At 44.4% G+C, this 17,034-nt stretch overlaps 1 protein-coding gene across 2 annotated transcripts in view; it reads right to left on the reverse strand.

The window, feature by feature from the left end:
• Positions 1–17,034, reverse strand: part of LOC105470570 (zinc finger protein 831) — a 112,629-nt gene that overhangs the window by 27,139 nt on the left and 68,456 nt on the right. The gene's annotated exons all lie outside the window — the stretch shown is intronic.

The following is a 17,034-nucleotide window of genomic DNA, read 5'->3' on the forward strand; positions in this document are numbered from 1 at the left end:
CTCAGGGTCCTCACCTATAAATGAGAGGAATCCTAGAACTTCCTGCAACGAAGGTGGGGAAAGTTAAATGAATTGATACTACAAGCACCAAGTTTAGGATCTGAAACATAGTGCTCCAAAAACGTGGGGCTGTTATTCCTGTTAGTACTGTCTTTATGACATCATTGTATGTTGTTGTCTGATTCATTCACTTGTGGTCGGTGGCTCATCTCCCACTAGCTGGGACATCAGCTCCATGAGTAATCTGCCATGATCATCAGTTTTTCCAACACCTAAAACACTGTGTGGGGCACATAATAGATGCTCATGAGATAGCTACTAAAATTAACGAATGAAAACTAGTTTGTCTGACTCCAAAACTTATACCATTGACTACTTTTCCAGTTCATTTATCAAAATCTCCAATATAATCCCTGCACAGGGATGTTTTCTCCTTTAACATGATGTAGATCCTCTTGGAAGGTTCATCAAAGGGTTAACTCAGTGCCCAGTGTCTTTGGGGTCCCAGGGCTGAACTGGACTCTGAGGAGAATTCACATATGGATAGGCTTTACAGAAACTCTCCTTTTCTGATTAATTCCCAGCAGTTCTTTCCTCCCACCCCCATGAGCAAGATCAATCATGATTTGACTCTGCTCCACTATTCTGATTACAATCATATTTTAAAACTCTGATCATTTTTTAAACTCCATTTAATGTCAATTTGCACTTATCAAGTGGTTTTTTCTTCTTTAAAAAGGTAGTTCTCTTTAAAAGCTAAATATGAATTTTGAAGGTATTTCCAAGAAGAAACGGATTAAAGGTGCCCATAAATTTCAGCCCTGTTTCAGCAGGGACTGTTGCTGTAACGGAAAGTGAGAGCCAACCCAGGTTTGTGTATTCCTTGTGCCAGTTTCTCTTCTCTTGTTACATACGGTATTAACTTTCTGGAAGGGTGTATAGGTCTATCCATAAGCTCTATCCATAAGCTCTCCCACAGTGATCAGTGGGGTCTACTGGGAAGGAACAACAAAATATATACAAATAATGGGACCCTTTCATGCAGTGGTGATGGTCTCTCACGCCTTGTTCTGTGTCAATCACAGCATGGTGTTTTTACTTCTCTTATTACTGTAGCTCACCATATAATTTGAGAATTCTTCAGTGAGCAATAGTGGAAAAGCAGCAGTAACTGACTGGAAGTGACAAGGAAGAAAATTAACCTCCCCAGGTGCAGCATCCATAGCTGGGAGACCTTGTTCCTTCTTTTACAAACGGCAAGGGGCGGGTGGTGGGGAGAATGTGCAGAGAGGTTTCAAACAGAAGTGTTTGAAAGCAAAAGAAATTGAGAGCAATGTGCATCTCCAGGCTCATAAGCATGAACATGGAACACGGGTGCTTAGGCATAAGACTCTTGAAACAGGATCATTTGCTTTCTTCAGATAAACAAGCAAAAACATATTTTTCTCTAACAAGAATTTAAAAATTTGTCATTTTTTTTTAACTTGACTTTTTACACTGTGCTGGGGAGCGCAATAATGAGTAAGATTCTACTACTGCCTCGAGAGACTAATGGTCGAAGCATAAGGGAAATCTTAGCCTGAAAACAGCACCTGGAAAATGGCATTCCGGCATCAAGACTAACTGAAATTATTCTTTGTAAGGAAAAAAACATGTGGATGTTCACCTTATCTAGATCTCTAGCTCATGTGGCAGAGCATGCAAGTTGCCTATTTCTGATCCTTTTCCTCAGTAATAAGAACCTACTTTCCAGCTAGAGTACATTGTTGTTCTGCTAAAAACTACATTTCCCAGGTCTCCTTACAGCTAAGTATGACCGGGTAACGCATTTCTGGCTAAAGAGATGAGAGGCAGTGATACATGCAATATCCACCACATGTCCTTACAGGGAAGTAGGTACTCTCTCCTTCCTCTTTTCTTCTTTCTTTCAGCTGGAATGCCGATCTAATGGCAGGAGCTGGAGCAGCCATTCTTGACCACAAAAAAGTAAGGAAAACCTACTGTGAAGAGAGCAGAGGAATAGGACAGAAGAAACCTGGCCTCCAGTACACCATGGAGCCTCCTTAATAGACCCAGACTGCTCTCACCTGGTGGTTATTTGCGAGAGAAACAAATTTTATGTATCTTTTTAAATCATTGGCATTTTCAGTCTTCATGAGACTGCCAAAACTGTATTGTACTTAACACCATGGTAATGTGAAAGATTACAGTGTGAGCTCTAAATTTTAGCCTAGTTCCTAAACTTTGGCTATCCCCATATAACCTTGGTAAATTTGCTATGTCTGTCAACCACCAAATATTAGGACTTCATTCTTTTGTTATATCTGCAAATTATCTGGACCAGGCATAAGCAAACTACAGCCTACAGGCCAAATCTTTTTTGCCTTCTATTTATGTAAATAAAGTTTTATTGAAACACAGCCATGTCCATTTATCTTTAAAGTTTTATTGAAACACAGCCATGTCCATTTGTTTATTTTTATAAATAAATCAATAAAATATAAAATTGTTTATATTTTATTTATTTATTTATTTATTTATTGAGACAGAGTCTCACTCTGTTGTTCTGTCATCCAGGCTGGAGTGTACTGGCTTGATCTCGGCTCACTGCAACCTCTGCCTCCTGGGTTCAAGTGATTCTCCTGCCTCAGTCTCCTAAGTAGCTGGGATTACAGGCACCCACTACCATGCCCAGCTAATTTTTGTATTTTTAGTAGGGGTGGGGTTCCATTTGTTTACATTGTTGTGTGTGGCTGTTTTCTCCCCACAATGGTGTTGAATAGTTGCAACAGGATGGCATGGCTAGCAGAGATAAAAAAAATTTAACTCTCTGGCCTTTTACAGCAACAGTTTGCCAACGTATGATTTAGACTAGTAATTACATTCAAGTATTTAATGAATTCCTTTTTTCACTTAAATAAGATTATTTTAAAAATAAATTTTATATTACTACCTCAGATGGAAAACTAGTATTCCATGCTGGGGCAGACACTGTGAGATGTCAACCTACTCTCATTCTCCCCTTTCTTTCTCACCAGCAAGACTCCAGTGATGTTTAGTGTCACTCTGGAATACTCTTTCTCCAGGATTCCCCAAAGCCAGGGTAGTCTTGTGACCCAGTTCTAGACAATGAGCTGTACAGAGGAATTGCTGGAAGCCCTCCAGAGTGCTTTTGAAAGGCATACCCCTTAGGGATTCAGGTTCTTTATTCCCCGCCCCTCCCCACCGCTTGAAACATGAGCATGGTGCCTCACCCTGCTGCTGCGATCATGCTACCCAAAAAATTAAATGAAAAGAGTAGGGGTGGGTACGGCGGCAATAGAGAAGGATCCTAGGTCAATGGTGATATCCTGGACCAGGCATAGTAACCAGACCACCTATACCCAGATGCCTTGTTATATGGAAAAATATATCCCTCGTTTATTAAAAGTTTCTAGCAAATGTGTTCTAAATTGCTACACACGTCTAAAGTAGAAGGTATGATTGACTGATTGGGGGAAAAGAGCTTCCATTCTTCACCACTCCCTGTATTCATGCCCTTTGCAATGCGATTTTCAGGGTCTCCCATCAGGACCATCAGGAGGTGGGGCTGATTTTCCCACGCCTCAGATCTCAACTGGTCTTGTGACTCTCCCTGGCCAGCAGAATGCAACAGAGTGATGCCATGCCAGTTCCCAATCTAGGTCTCAAGAGCCTTGTGCTGCTAGGTGTTTAGCCAAAAGACGGGAAACCGTTATACCAAAGAGATACTTGCACTCCCATGTTTACTGCCACACTATTCACAACAGCCAAGGTGTGGAATCAACCTAAGAGCCCATACCTGAATGAACAGATAAGGAAAATGTGGTACATATACACAATGGAATAGTATTCATCCATAAAAAGGAATACAGTTCTACCATTTGCAGCCACATGGATAGAACTGCAGGTCATTATGTTAAGTGAAATAAGTCAGGCACAGAAAGAAAAACGTCACATGTTCTCACTCACATGAGACTAAAGAAGTAGATCTCACAGAGGTAGTGTAGAATGGTGGTTAACAGAGGCTGGGAAGGGAAGGAGAGGGGCAGATAAAGAAAAACTGGTGAAGGCATACAAAAATATAGTCAGAAAGAATAAAATCTAGTATTTGATAGTACAGTAACAAAATTCGAATTACACAACAATATATTGTGTGTTTCCAAATAGCTAGAAGATTTATAATGTTCCCAACACAAAGAAAAGATAAACATCTGAGGTGATGGAAATCCCAATTTCCCTGACTTGGTCATTACACATTGTATGCAGGTATCAAAATATCACATGGACTGCAAAAAATGTGCAACTAATATATATATATCAATTTTTAAAGAGGCCTTTGTGCTCCTGTGCTCACTCGCTTGTCCTCTCTCTCCTCCCTCTGTCATCATGCCTAGCCTTCATGGGAGGATGGAAGACATAAGGTTCTTTCACCCCCACTGGCTGGTCTAGGATGGCCTCACTAGGCCTAGGATCTTCCCATTGGCTGGTCTTCTACCCCTACTGGCTGGTCTAGAATGGCCTCACTCACAAGCATGGAAGTTGGTTGGCTGCATGGAACTTGGCTGGCTATCAGCAGCCAACTAACTTCCATGCCTGTGAGTGAGGCCATCCTAGACCACCCAATTCCCCATCAACCTGCCAGCATTTCCCCCAGCTGGCTCCACAGATGAATGAACAAACCGAGCAAGATCAGCCGAGCCTGGCTCAAACCAGCGCAATACCTAGCTGACTCAGAGATCCATGAGCAGAAATAAACACATGTTGTCATGAGACACTGAGTTTTGGGGTGGTTTGCTATATAACAACATCTAACTTACGTAACAGGTAAACATACATTTTATAGAAAGTAGACACTGCTGTGTTACAAATATACCTGTGGTACCTTTGATATATAACATGTGGATGTTATATATTTATGGTGATTAATATGCATATTTTTATTAATTTTTTTTCTGAATATTTATTTGCAATTATCACTATAACCTATGTGGTTGAAATGGAAAGCTCAGTGTTTCATAACAAGGGTCTGGAGTCAGACTTCCTAGATTCATAGCTCTTGCTTTTTCTGTAACCTCCAGTAAAGTCACTTAACTTCTCTAAGCATGTTTTCTCATCTTTAAAATCACTATCATTATGGCACTTATATTTTTTTCAAAGAGAGAAAGAAAAAGGGCCCATAAATAGTCACTGATCCATCATAAACACCTCAGTGGGGTGTTTATGATGGTGTTAGCTAAGATTATTCCTACTACTATTCTTATTACATAATATAAGACAATGGAAACCAATTATAATATGAATGAGGAATCAATATAACTGAAGTTTGAGGGTATTTAAAACACTGAAGGTCAAAATAAATGATTATTTTAAATAATGCATGAGGAAATAGAGTTGCTCCCAAATATCCCTGTATGACTGGATCCTTCAAGTAGATACTAGGTCTTTTTCTACTTCTGTTTGTATTAAAATAAATAAGGCATTTCTCCATGTCCAGCCAAATGTTATTTTACTTTCCAAATGTTATATCTGAGTCAAGCAAGTGGAGTTGGTCCCATTTCAACCCCTCTAATGAGATCTCAGAGCATCTATTATACTAAGGAGCAGATATGCCTCAGTGTAAGAGATTTTTCCTCCAAAATTTATCTCAGAAAATAGTTACCTTAAAAATCGAATTCATACAAAGGCTCCCATTTTACAGAGAACTCTCTCAATTACTTCATTTTGAATTACAAAATACTGTTTGGGAAGATACATTAGCCTGAAATGACGCCATTCAGTGCTGGTCTGGGTCACTTATAGACATCATCTGAGAAAATTGGTTTAGAAAAAGGTGATGGAAGGGGAACCTTTAACAGAAATTTAGTCATTATTCTTGAGCATTTGGGATACAATTATAAGTAAGCATTGGATGCTATTGTAAACAAATCTCTTAAAAACTGATTTAAAAAGCAAAAGAGAACATGTTTATTTGCTGGAAATTGCAAATAGGCGCCTACAGGAGAAATGAAAGTGACTGTCCTAATGTCAGGTGAATGAGTGCTTATGGCTGTGGATAGATTTCTATTATGGCATTGTACTTGGATTCTAAAAGGACTAAATCTCAAAGAGCTGGGATGAAAGTGAAATGCTATGCTCTGAAAACTCTATTAGATGACTCAAACAAGTGGCTCTGGTAATGACAAAGACATTATCAAAGATGCCTGCTACAAGTTCAGCTAGAATTACTTTGCAAAATGTGAGCAGAGAACATAATGTCCCCAAACTAAGATTTTATGTAATGCATGATTTAAAGGGACATAGGCAACTAGATTAATAAACTAAATATTATAAGTAGAAATTTGCCTTTTTCTTCTACATCTTTATATTTTCAGGTTGGCCCCCAAATTTTCAGTCTTTGTGTTGAGAAAATAGGGGATAGCCTTATATCTGGCATGAATGAGAAAGAGCTGCATTTTATGATTTACATATAACTTGGGCTCTTGTGAAAGTGATTTATTAAGGGGGTACTCCCAAGAAAAATGTGGAGGGAATAAGAGAAGCAGGAAGGGGTGAGACAAAGATGGGAATGGGTGGAGGCCTGGCCTGGTGGAGAGGGGTTCTAGGCAGGACACCAACAGCATCTACTACCAACATCACCTGTAGCACAAAACATGGAGAAGGCAGCTTGCTGGCTGAGCAAATCACTGAGCACCTCTACCCATTAGGAAGCAGATCAGGCTGTGATCAACACTGTGCTGTGTGTTCAGCAGCCACGCCCCATCTCAATTCTCCTTCAGGGAACATCCCTGAAGGAGACTTAGGACCACTCCTTTTCATCTCTTGGAGAGAGCATATTTTACTTGCCTGGCCAAGTAGAAGGTTTGGGGCCAGGCATAAGACCCACACTGATGCTGGGATTTTGAACAGAAAGTAGGTAGGATATAAGCCAGGGCCATGGGGCCACCATGTGCCTAGGGATGAAGGCAACCCAGAGGGAAGTCTACTCTGATGTGAAGAGGGATCAACAGAGTCCTGGTGACAATGTTTACATCCCTGGATCCAGCTGGAGCTACCCTGGGCTCTTCCATCACATGAGCAAACAAATTCCCTTTTGTGCTTAAGCCTTTTTGAGCTGGGTTTTCGTCTCTACCAAGAATGATAACCCATACCAAAACATTCTCCTAACTCTTACAGACATTGCACGATTTCCCTGATGCCCCACAGAATGAGATGGGTGAACTCCATGGAGGCCTGCTGACCCGCACCACCCTCCTAACCATATTAAAGGTGGACTAAAGTTTACCTCATGTCATCTAATGACAGACCTAAAATTCAGAGTTTGATTGTCTGCTCCTGCCCCCTGGAAAACCATTTAATGTGTCTGCATATGAGCCACAAATCATGACTCTGATGAAAGAAGCCAGTCTTTTCTATAAAGAGGCATTTCCAACAGACATTGATTAATCTAGTTTCTCATCCTTCTAAGCAAAATAATAGAGAAATAATCATTTTCTGCCTTATCAAATTACACAGGTGACTGCTTGGTGACTCCACAAATTTATTGAGTGGTGAAATGGGAAGCAAAGAAGAAATATGCCCTGCGTCCTCAGAAGCACTGAAAGACTCGAGCTGTCAGGACCAAAGCAAGTCTTGCTAAACCAGCCGTGGAAAATCCAAGGCAAGATTGGGAAAGGTAAATACAAAACCTAACAAAATAAAAAAGAACAACGTCTTCAAGGAGACTTCCAGAGTAAACCACGTTAAGTGGGTTTTCTTAGCTTTAATGCAGAGTTACTTAAAACTGAGCAAAAAATGTTCCCCATTTCTTAAGTTAAAAAAATATATATATATGCATTGAATCTATAATGGAATATTACTTAAATGAATCCAGATTAATTGAAATTAAACACAATGGAACACAACAGATATAGACTAATGAAAAGACTAATAAAGAGCTTTTCCCCCACCACTTAGAAGCATGCAGTATTCTACTCTACAGAATGAAAAAGGAAAAAAAAAATTACAAAATTTAAAAACCCTACAAATCCAGGAAGCAATTTTTAAAAATATTGTTTTCATATTAAAAAATACACAACCAACTACTTTTCAACAATTAGTGTATGGACTCTTAAAAATCAACAACATATTTAATGTTTGGACAAAGATAAATGAGAATACATGTCTCTCTGGGCTGCCCTTTTGGAATCACTGTAGCAAATAATTCTGTTGTTGTTTTCTCTATTAGATTGAGCAACTCTTAAATCTTCTCTGTTAAACTGTAAAGCCTCAACATTTTAAGAAACAATGGGAAGTCAGAGAAATGTGCTTGATTTGCCCCTCAAGAAACAATGTCTAATGCCCAGTAGTTGCCTAGCAAACAGCTGCTGAATGCATGGATGCTTGAATGAATGAAGCTACCAGAGCTGGATGATGTGCAAAGAACAGTAAGATCTGTCAAGACAATTGGGCAGTTAGAGTAGATTAGATGATCAGGGCATCAGGGTAAAGCCATCACGAGGGGACGAAGGAAGGCTGGGATGGGATGAGGCAGAAGAGGCGCCCCCCACCCAGTGCTCTCCTGCCGTAGGGTGCAGGAGAGTGTTGGCCTCCTGGAACACATGAGAAGTCAGCCTGGAAGAGGATGCTACCAAACCACGGACGAGAAGCCCACGGCACCTCGAAGCAACCAGGTGGCGAGGTACCTCGGCTGGTGAGAAGCCGGGCATGCAGGACCCATACTTGATAGGAGGGGAAGCAGGGTCTCCAGGAATAAGAGGAAGTCCCCCCCACCCACCACGCACCATCACATTTCCAAGGCAGCTTCTGAAGGCCTCCTGCTGCGAAGGTACTTAAAGTGGGTGCCCTCCTATATTCTCCCGGGGGAATGGAAAAGGAGGACATGGTTCCCCGTAATCCATCTACCCCCAAAAGAGCGCTGGCCACACTGGTTTCAGTGTTTGGCTCAAGTGACCTGGATGCGGGGGTGGCGGATGACAGGGAGAGGTGACTCCTTCCTCCCTCCCTCCTGTCCCGTGGCCTCCTGGCAGCCTTTGAAGTAAAGGTCTCAGACTAGCTGACTGTATTTGGGCCCAGATGGGGTATGTGTGCAAGTGCACATCCGCGCGTGTGTGTATGTGTGTTTAAATTAGCACCCTGTAAAAACTGAGAGATTTTACTTAACGTAAAATTCTAGGTTCTGTCTTCCCTGTAGAGCTAGATGAATACCAGCCAGCTGGCCTTCTCACCACACAACAGCCAAGGCTATATGATTCAAAGCACTCTTTCAAATTCTAGATGTATTTTGTGTAGTGTTACCATCACCCCCATTTTAAAGATGGGGAAACCGAGGCATAGAAGAGCTGAGACACATCCCTAGGACCACATGACTACAGGTGGTAAGACTCTGCTGTGAGCCTGAGTGCTTTTCTCCGAGGCCCGTTCCCATAGCTGCTGGAACACCGCTGCCTCTGCTGGGAGGCTGCTGCCGGCTCGCTCCTGCATCTCTCTGTTAAAACGTTTGCTTGTTAATATTTTTCCACGTGCTTTTTAAAAACATGGCTAGTTCTGAAAGAGAACCGGTGTGTCTGCAACATGGAGAGGAAGGAACCATCGCACACACTTGGCAAGCGAAGGGTCCGAGAGTCCTGGTCATTGTGCAGCGATTGGGAGCCTGCATTTCGCGGCAGAATCCTGGATTCTGCTTTACATCCCTGCGGACAGGCAGCACCCAATACAGCCTTCGGCACCCCGTTTTGTCCTTTTTCTTCTTTCACCCCCATCTCTCACCCTTTGGTCCTGGGAAACTGAAATCATGCCCCTCTCTCCGACCTCCTCCAAAGCCCCCTTCCTGCTTCCTCCTGTTCTCAGCTGGGGCTCCTGCCTCCCTTCTTCGTGAACATTCTTACTCTTGCATTTCTGGGCGGTGTTTATGTGAGGGCAGTGAAATGTTATCCACAGGCTGGGGTCGTCTGGTGCGGAGGTCGTGACGACAGTCGCTTGTTCAGCGGGGGTCCCAGCCGATTTCCAGAAGCCAACGAACTGGGATCAAAACCCTGCTCTCCCTTCCTTCGGCTTCAGCCTGCCACCTTGGTTCTACCACGGAAACCCCTACAAACATAAAATAAATTTGTACCGCCAGGTCCCTGGTGTTCAGAGTAGGTGCCCCCGATTGCACGGGTCTGGGTCTGGGGTCCGCCCGCCTCCCTCCCAGGCCGACCCCAGGCCCTGCGGCGCCGCGGAGCGAGGAGCGAGCCGGGCGCCGGCAGTACCCGCGGCGGGCGCTAGGGGGCCCCCACGGAGCTTGGAAGGCGGCTTTGCTGTAAACCCCAGCCCGCTGCGCTTTTTTCCGGGTAATAAATTCACAAGGCTTGTTTTTTAACCCCCACCAGAGGTTAAAATAGTTTCATAAAAAGTTTTGGTAAATTCATGGGTAACTTTTGAGGTTATGTGAGGTTGTTGTCAAAAAAAAAAAAAAAAAAAAGGAGAGAGAAAAACAGAGCCTTTTTCTCTGCTCCTGCAAGACTGAGGCTCGGCGCCGGCGGGGGCGGAGGGGGCCCGGGCTTTGTGTTCTTCCAGAAGCGTCCACGTGGATAGGCGGCTCTCCAGGCCCCCAGGCGCCCACCCACCGGGGTGGGGAGGTCTCGGGAGCGCCCAGGCAGGGGTCGGCGCCCGCCTCGCCGCCCGCCCGGGCGCCCTGCAGCCTTCTCGAGGCTTCGCTGAGCTCGACCCCCAGCCCAGCCCAGCCCAGCCCAGCCCAACCCGTGGGGCGAGTGGGGTTCGGGGCTCTGCGTTGATCGCTTGCTGCCATGCCATGGGAATACAGCAAAAGTTACAGCCCCTGAGTAGGGGTTAAAAAGAACTTTATCAGATTGATAAGCCAGGAGACAGGAGGAGGCAGAAAGAAAACAGCGCAGTTAAGGGAGGGGGCGTCGCACATTAACTATGATTCAGACTCCGATGCACTGAGTTCATTTTTCAATCTGCCTTTAGCTAGGGGAAAAAAAATAAGGAAATTATGGAAAATTGAGAAATAAACATCTCTGAGAGTGCTTTGCACCCGGGGGTGCTTAATGAACACTTAATAATTTCAAACGCTAGTACTTAGAAAAATGGCTTTTGTCCGTTCCCGGCACGCCAGGTGCCTCCTAGCAAAACCGGAAAACTGAAAACGACTGAAAATGATCGCTAATGTCTATATGGAGGGTGGTACAAAAATCACTTTTCACGTCCTTTGGAAGTTAAGGAAATAAGCAAGCCAAAAATTTAAGAGTTTTAGCAAGGGAAAAACCTTGGAACTGAGCTTGCATTTCTTTTCCTCAACGTATGAACTTGGGCAAGACTCCTAATTAGGACAGGGCTGGCCACACATCACCTCCTGACCCCACGGGGCCATACTGAAAATTAGATGAGGAAAAACATTTGGAGGAAACTCTCAAAATGCTACTGCAGGAAGCAGTGGTTGTTTTTGGAGCAGATTTCCCATCTCCCTGCCAGCAGCCAGCAGTGGGGTGAGGGCCACTGTGAACCGTTTACCTAGAGGACGATGGGGTCCCTACCAGAGCACAATATTGCCAGGGAGGCCGCTGGAATGAGCTGGAGCTTGGAAGATTATTCCAGTTTCGTTATTTTCTCAACCTTGAGGGCAGGTCTCACCCCCGCAGGAAGAGCACAGTAGGCATGCATGTAGCACAAACTCAAGGTCCCCGAATGTACTCCCGAATCCCCAAGAGCTCCCTGCTCCGGGAAGTATAGACCTGCACCGTTTACTGACTCCTTCCTTAGGCTTGAAGACGTCTTATCCAGACCTGGGGTGAAAATTCAGCACATGCTCACCCCTGCCAGCTCCCAGCCATGATAACCACACGCTGTAAAGCCCTTTGTAGTTCACACAGCACTTTCACAGTCACTGTCTCATGTAACTTGAACCTCTCCTCAGTCTTAAGGGCAAATGAGTCAGGTATTCCTAGACAGGCTTCATGGGGTTCTTGGGCATCAGATTAAATGAATTATGGACTCAGAAACTCCAGGCCCATTCTACAGATGAGGACCTGAGACAAGGAGAAGGAACAATCCTGCCCAAAGAACTAGTAAAAGTCAAAACTCAAACCAATTCCTCTAAATCCAGAAAGCAAAATTATTTATCCCGTACCCACCTTGGCCTCAAAGGAGGCTGAGAGAGAGAGAAAGGGAAACATTTGGCTTTCCAAGGTTAATGGAGTAAGATGGTTGAGGAGACTTTGGAGTGTCTGGCATCAGAAGGAGCCGATTCTTCTGTAAAAATAACAATAAAAGCAGAATTGTGTTCTCAAACTCTAGCTAGATGTTGAGACCTAACCTCTTTCTCTCTGATTAAAAGGAAAGTTAGGAAGGGGTTTAGGCAAGTGTTAAAGATGGAATCAAAACAAGACTTTCTCCATGGCATGATCAAGAGGCTTGAGAGGGAGCTGAGAAGAGAATCGCCTTCCCATTATGAGTCAGTGTCACTGAAGGTTTCTCTCTGTAGCCCCTAAAGTTACCTCTCCCCTAGGCTCCACTCACACCTTAGTTAGAATTAATCCTACAGGCTCATCTGCCTCCAAAACCAAAAGGGCCTGGTCCCTTGTGAAGCCCAGGCAGCAGGTGGGTGTTGGGGAAACAGACCCCGCAAGGTATGCCTGGTGCCTCCGTGATTTTGTTGAGGATGAGTCATGCCCTTTGTGTCCCATTTGTAGCCTGTTGAGTTCCATGCCTGAGATCCTCATTTTTCTTCCTGCCTCATCCTCTGATTCTATTTGGCTACTGGTTCCAGCACGTTGCATAGGAAAATTCCAGAACAAAACTCAGGATTCATTTGTGGCTCTCTGCTGAGAAGGGGGTCTTCCAACTCAAATGTGAGAATGGTTTTCAGAAAGTCTTTCCAAAGCAGAACCGTCCCCATTTCAGGTATGGGACTGAAGAGGATTAGAAGAATTTCTCTCCCTCCCTCTCCTTTTTTTTTTTTCTCTCTCTCTCTCAACTTTTAACATAAACACATATTTATCTTTAAAATGCCCATATTTCAACCTTCTCCTTCAATGACTATATCATCCTGCCCACCCACCTCCCCACTGAACCCATCATTAGTGCACTACCTATTGTTGCCTTCCCACCTTCTGTTGGCACAGAAATCAGAATTCTAATCATGGCACTCTGTTTCTACAGGAATCTATTAGTGATTGCTAAGGGAAACACTTAGCATTTTAGATAAATAAGTACATAGTAGTTAAGTGCTCCATTCCCAGCAGTTTAGAGTATATGGCAAAAATTCTTTATGATCGAGGGACGAAAGAAGGCATGATAAAGAGTGACAGCCTTCGGTTCTCCCACATGCCCTGTTGACACTCCTTTCTGCAGTGGGGGGCCGGATGGAGAGGCTTTTGGGGTGAGCGTCAGAAGTGTGCCCCTCCCCATGCTCCTGTTTATGCTAGCACACTCTCCCTTCTCCGCTCCAGCCGGCCTTGTCAGGATCCCTCATTTGGAAGCTTAATCATATCAGCAAGCTCACCGCACTGCATTTGTAATGACTTGTTTACCAGTCTGTGCCGGCTCCCCTTGCCACACTGGGCTCTCCCTAAGGACAAGGGCCATGTCATGTTCTCGTCTGCCTCTCTTCCTGCTCCCACACATTGCCTGGCGCAGAACAGGCCCCAGTGATTGCCTGGGACCCTCAGGCCGCGTGACTCTCATCTGTCTCACAAAGGTGTCTTGCTCCACCAACTGTTTCCTAAGCTCCTTGAGGTGAGGGCTCAAGCCATCTTCTGTTCCTTTCCTCTCATGGAGCTTCAAAAGACACTCAGTGGCTCACAAATGCATACCTAATTGCATTAAGCCATGAGTAAGATGGTTTCCCCAGGTCTGCATGAAGGAAGAGGGGACATCTGCTGTGATTACCTGCCTGACCCCCCTTCTTTAGGGGGAACCATCTCTCATTTACTCTTTTTATTTTGTATTTTTTATTTTGAGACAGAGTCTCACTCTATCACCCAGGCTGGACCGCAGTAGCACGATCTCGGCTCACTGCAATCTCCGCCTCCTGGGTTCAAGCAATTTTCCTACCTGAGCCTCCCAAGTATCTGGGACTACAGGTGCATGCCACAGAGCTAATTTTTATATTTTTAGTAGAGAGGGGGTTTCACCATGTTGCCCAGGCTGGTCTCAAACTCATGACCTCAGGTGATCTCCCCTCCTCAGCCTCTTCTTAATGGCTGTAGCAGAGATGGCCCCAACTCAACCCTCAGTACAAGGACAGGTGCAGGACCCATACCTGGCCACTCAACATCCCCAGTGACGGGGTCAAGAACAGGCACATGACTAAACCAGGCCAGTCAGACTGAGTCTGGGGACTCAGTTATTAAAAAAAAAAAAAAAAAAAAAAAAAAAAAAAAAAAAAAAAAAAAAAGGTCACGCTAACACAAGCATGGAACAGCTGGGCAGGACCAGAGCTGCCCAGAGATGGAGAGAGACGAACACCCACCTACAGAGCCTCTGGACCCAGCTGAGCTTGAAGCAATTCTCATTGTTCTGTGAGATAATGAATTGGGTTCTGTTTGTTTGTCTAAGCCAATTTGAATAGAGCCTCTTTTCCTCACACCCCAAAGAGTCTCTCCTAATACAGGCATGCCGAGTTTAAAGTTCTGCCTCCAGTAGCAACATTTCAAAATAAGATAACCAGGGAATCTGTTTGGGAATAATAAAAGCTTGAAAAAAGAAACACTGCTCTCATATTGTAGCCCCAGCTTTGTGAGCCTTCTCATTTTATCCCAGGAGTCTGGACGGTGGCCCCAAATCCCACCCTAACCCAGGAAGGGCTGAGAAATTCATCTCTCCAGCTTCTGTTTGTAACGAGGAATAATGCCTCTGCTCAGCCTCTGCCTAAAGCCTTGCATATTAGTGTTTGCTCGCTCAGGCTCCCGGAGGCCGGGGCTTCTCTGAGCTTTCTGGGAGGTAGCTGAGTAACACTGGGCCTCAGCAGCCTGCAGATCAACTCATCTCTTTTGCAAATTGCTAACCGGGTCTAATGAATTGGCTGGGCACAGAGGAAGGCCTTGTGTCCTTTGCAGTGACAAGAGTCCCCCCAGAGCAGGCTGATCCGTCGTGCCTCTGCCGAGGAACAAATCTATTAATATTTGGTGAGAACATCAAATTGTGCCCAGTGGACATAACGTCTGGTCAAGAGAAACACACTTCTCTGTTATTTAAAAACAAAAGTCTTATCGTCCCTCCATGTTCTTTTTTCTACTAGAGAATGCCAGCCTTCCACGGACAGAATGGATAAGAGACCCCTAGTGAGAAGCAAGGAGGGCTGGAAAGGCCCTCCCGTCCATAGGCATAGAAGGTAATATCTTTTACTCATCCAAGGGGAAAAGAAGAAAAAGTTTTATAAGCTGGAGGAAAGGAGTGGTATTTAATATGCTACTGGTAGGCGTATAAACTGGGAAGCAATTTGAAAATGGCTATTAAAAATGTGCAACACAACACTTAAAGACCCAGCAATTTCTCTTCTTGGTTATCCCCTAGAGCAAACCCTGCCTGGGCTAAGGAGATATGAACAGTGTGTCCAAGGAGCATCATGCGTGAAACACTGGTGATGACCAAACTCTTGATTAATAGGAGAATGACTCCATAAATAAGAGCATTCCCACCCAGAGGGACTCTGTCCCTGCTCAGGAAGTTGAGATAAATCAACATGTATTTCATAATGTGGAACCACAAAACATTTTTGAGTAAAAAGAGCAAGTTGTGCAATGAGATATGCAGTGTGATGCTGCTGTGTTACACACACACGGGGGGGGGGGGGAGAGAGAGGAAGATCTGTCAGATGCACTCCAGACTCCAAACTGTCATTTTACCTGAGGATGGTATTGGAATGGGGTAGTGGTGAAACTGAACATCAGCCTTATGTATTGCATTTTAACGGGTTAAGATATTATTCATGATTACATGTGTAATTAAAAACTAATAATTAACTTTTTTGCTCCCCTATGTGGAGCATCACTTTTTCCATGTTTTTTTTTAAGAACAAAGGTGCTCCGCCTGTCAGTGATCTTCTAATCCGTCACCTCATACCCACTCTGTTTACCCCAATTCTTGCTCCACTGCGTGTCTACAGTGAACTTTAGAAAACCTAAATGGGATTAGCTGCACCTTGCCCTTCACCCTTCAGTGGCTCCCTGTTCTCAGGAAAAAAATTTCAGGCCCTGACTGAAGCCTGAGAAGCCCTGCAGGTGATGCCCCGTCCTGTGAGCCTCCGCTGCGCCTGCGCCCGTCCCCCATGCACCCTGGCACACTGGCCGTCTCTCTATCACGTGTGTACCACCTCCTCCTGCCACAGGCAGCATGCCCACCATGGGCTCCCAATCAGTGTCCCAGAATCTCAGAAATGCAGAGTTCCCGGGAACCAGAGGTTACAGTGAGCCGAGATCACGCCACCGCACTCCAGCCTGGGCGACAGAGTGAAACTCCATCTCAATCCATCGGCCAATCAATAAGAAATGCAGGGATTTGGGCTGACTCTGAAACTCTTGGCGAGTGTCTCTCACGCTAGCCCAATGAAGCAGAGAAGGGAAGGGTCTTCCAGGAGGGTCTGTGCAGAATGTTGCCCATGGCCTCTGCAGCCAATTCTGCTGAATTGGTTCAGTGGTTTAAATTCATACAGGTCAAGGCCTTACAAAAGTTGAGGAAATTCTAGATGAAACAATGTAAGTCAATGAGGATCCTACTGACAGAGAAAAAGGGGGTATGGCCCTCCAAGAGTGGGGGCCCAGGGAAGGGTGTGGGGGTTGGTGGTTATTTTAGGTGATTCATAAGCAAAAAGTTAAAGAAAACTGAATTGCACAATGATGAAGCTGTTCTCTCTTCTATTCTCTGTTAATCTTCTGATTAAGGAAAGAAGAAAGTCTTGACTAGGTGCTAATGCATCTTGAATGCTTCCCTAACACTTCCAAATCTCTTTTTAGCAGGAGTATTCCTAGGGCTCACGGACTTCAGCTCACAACAGATTCTGTCTGGAACTTATAT

Source organism: Macaca nemestrina, chromosome 15 (genome assembly GCF_043159975.1).
Source record: "Macaca nemestrina isolate mMacNem1 chromosome 15, mMacNem.hap1, whole genome shotgun sequence".
NCBI lineage: Eukaryota > Metazoa > Chordata > Mammalia > Primates > Cercopithecidae > Macaca > Macaca nemestrina.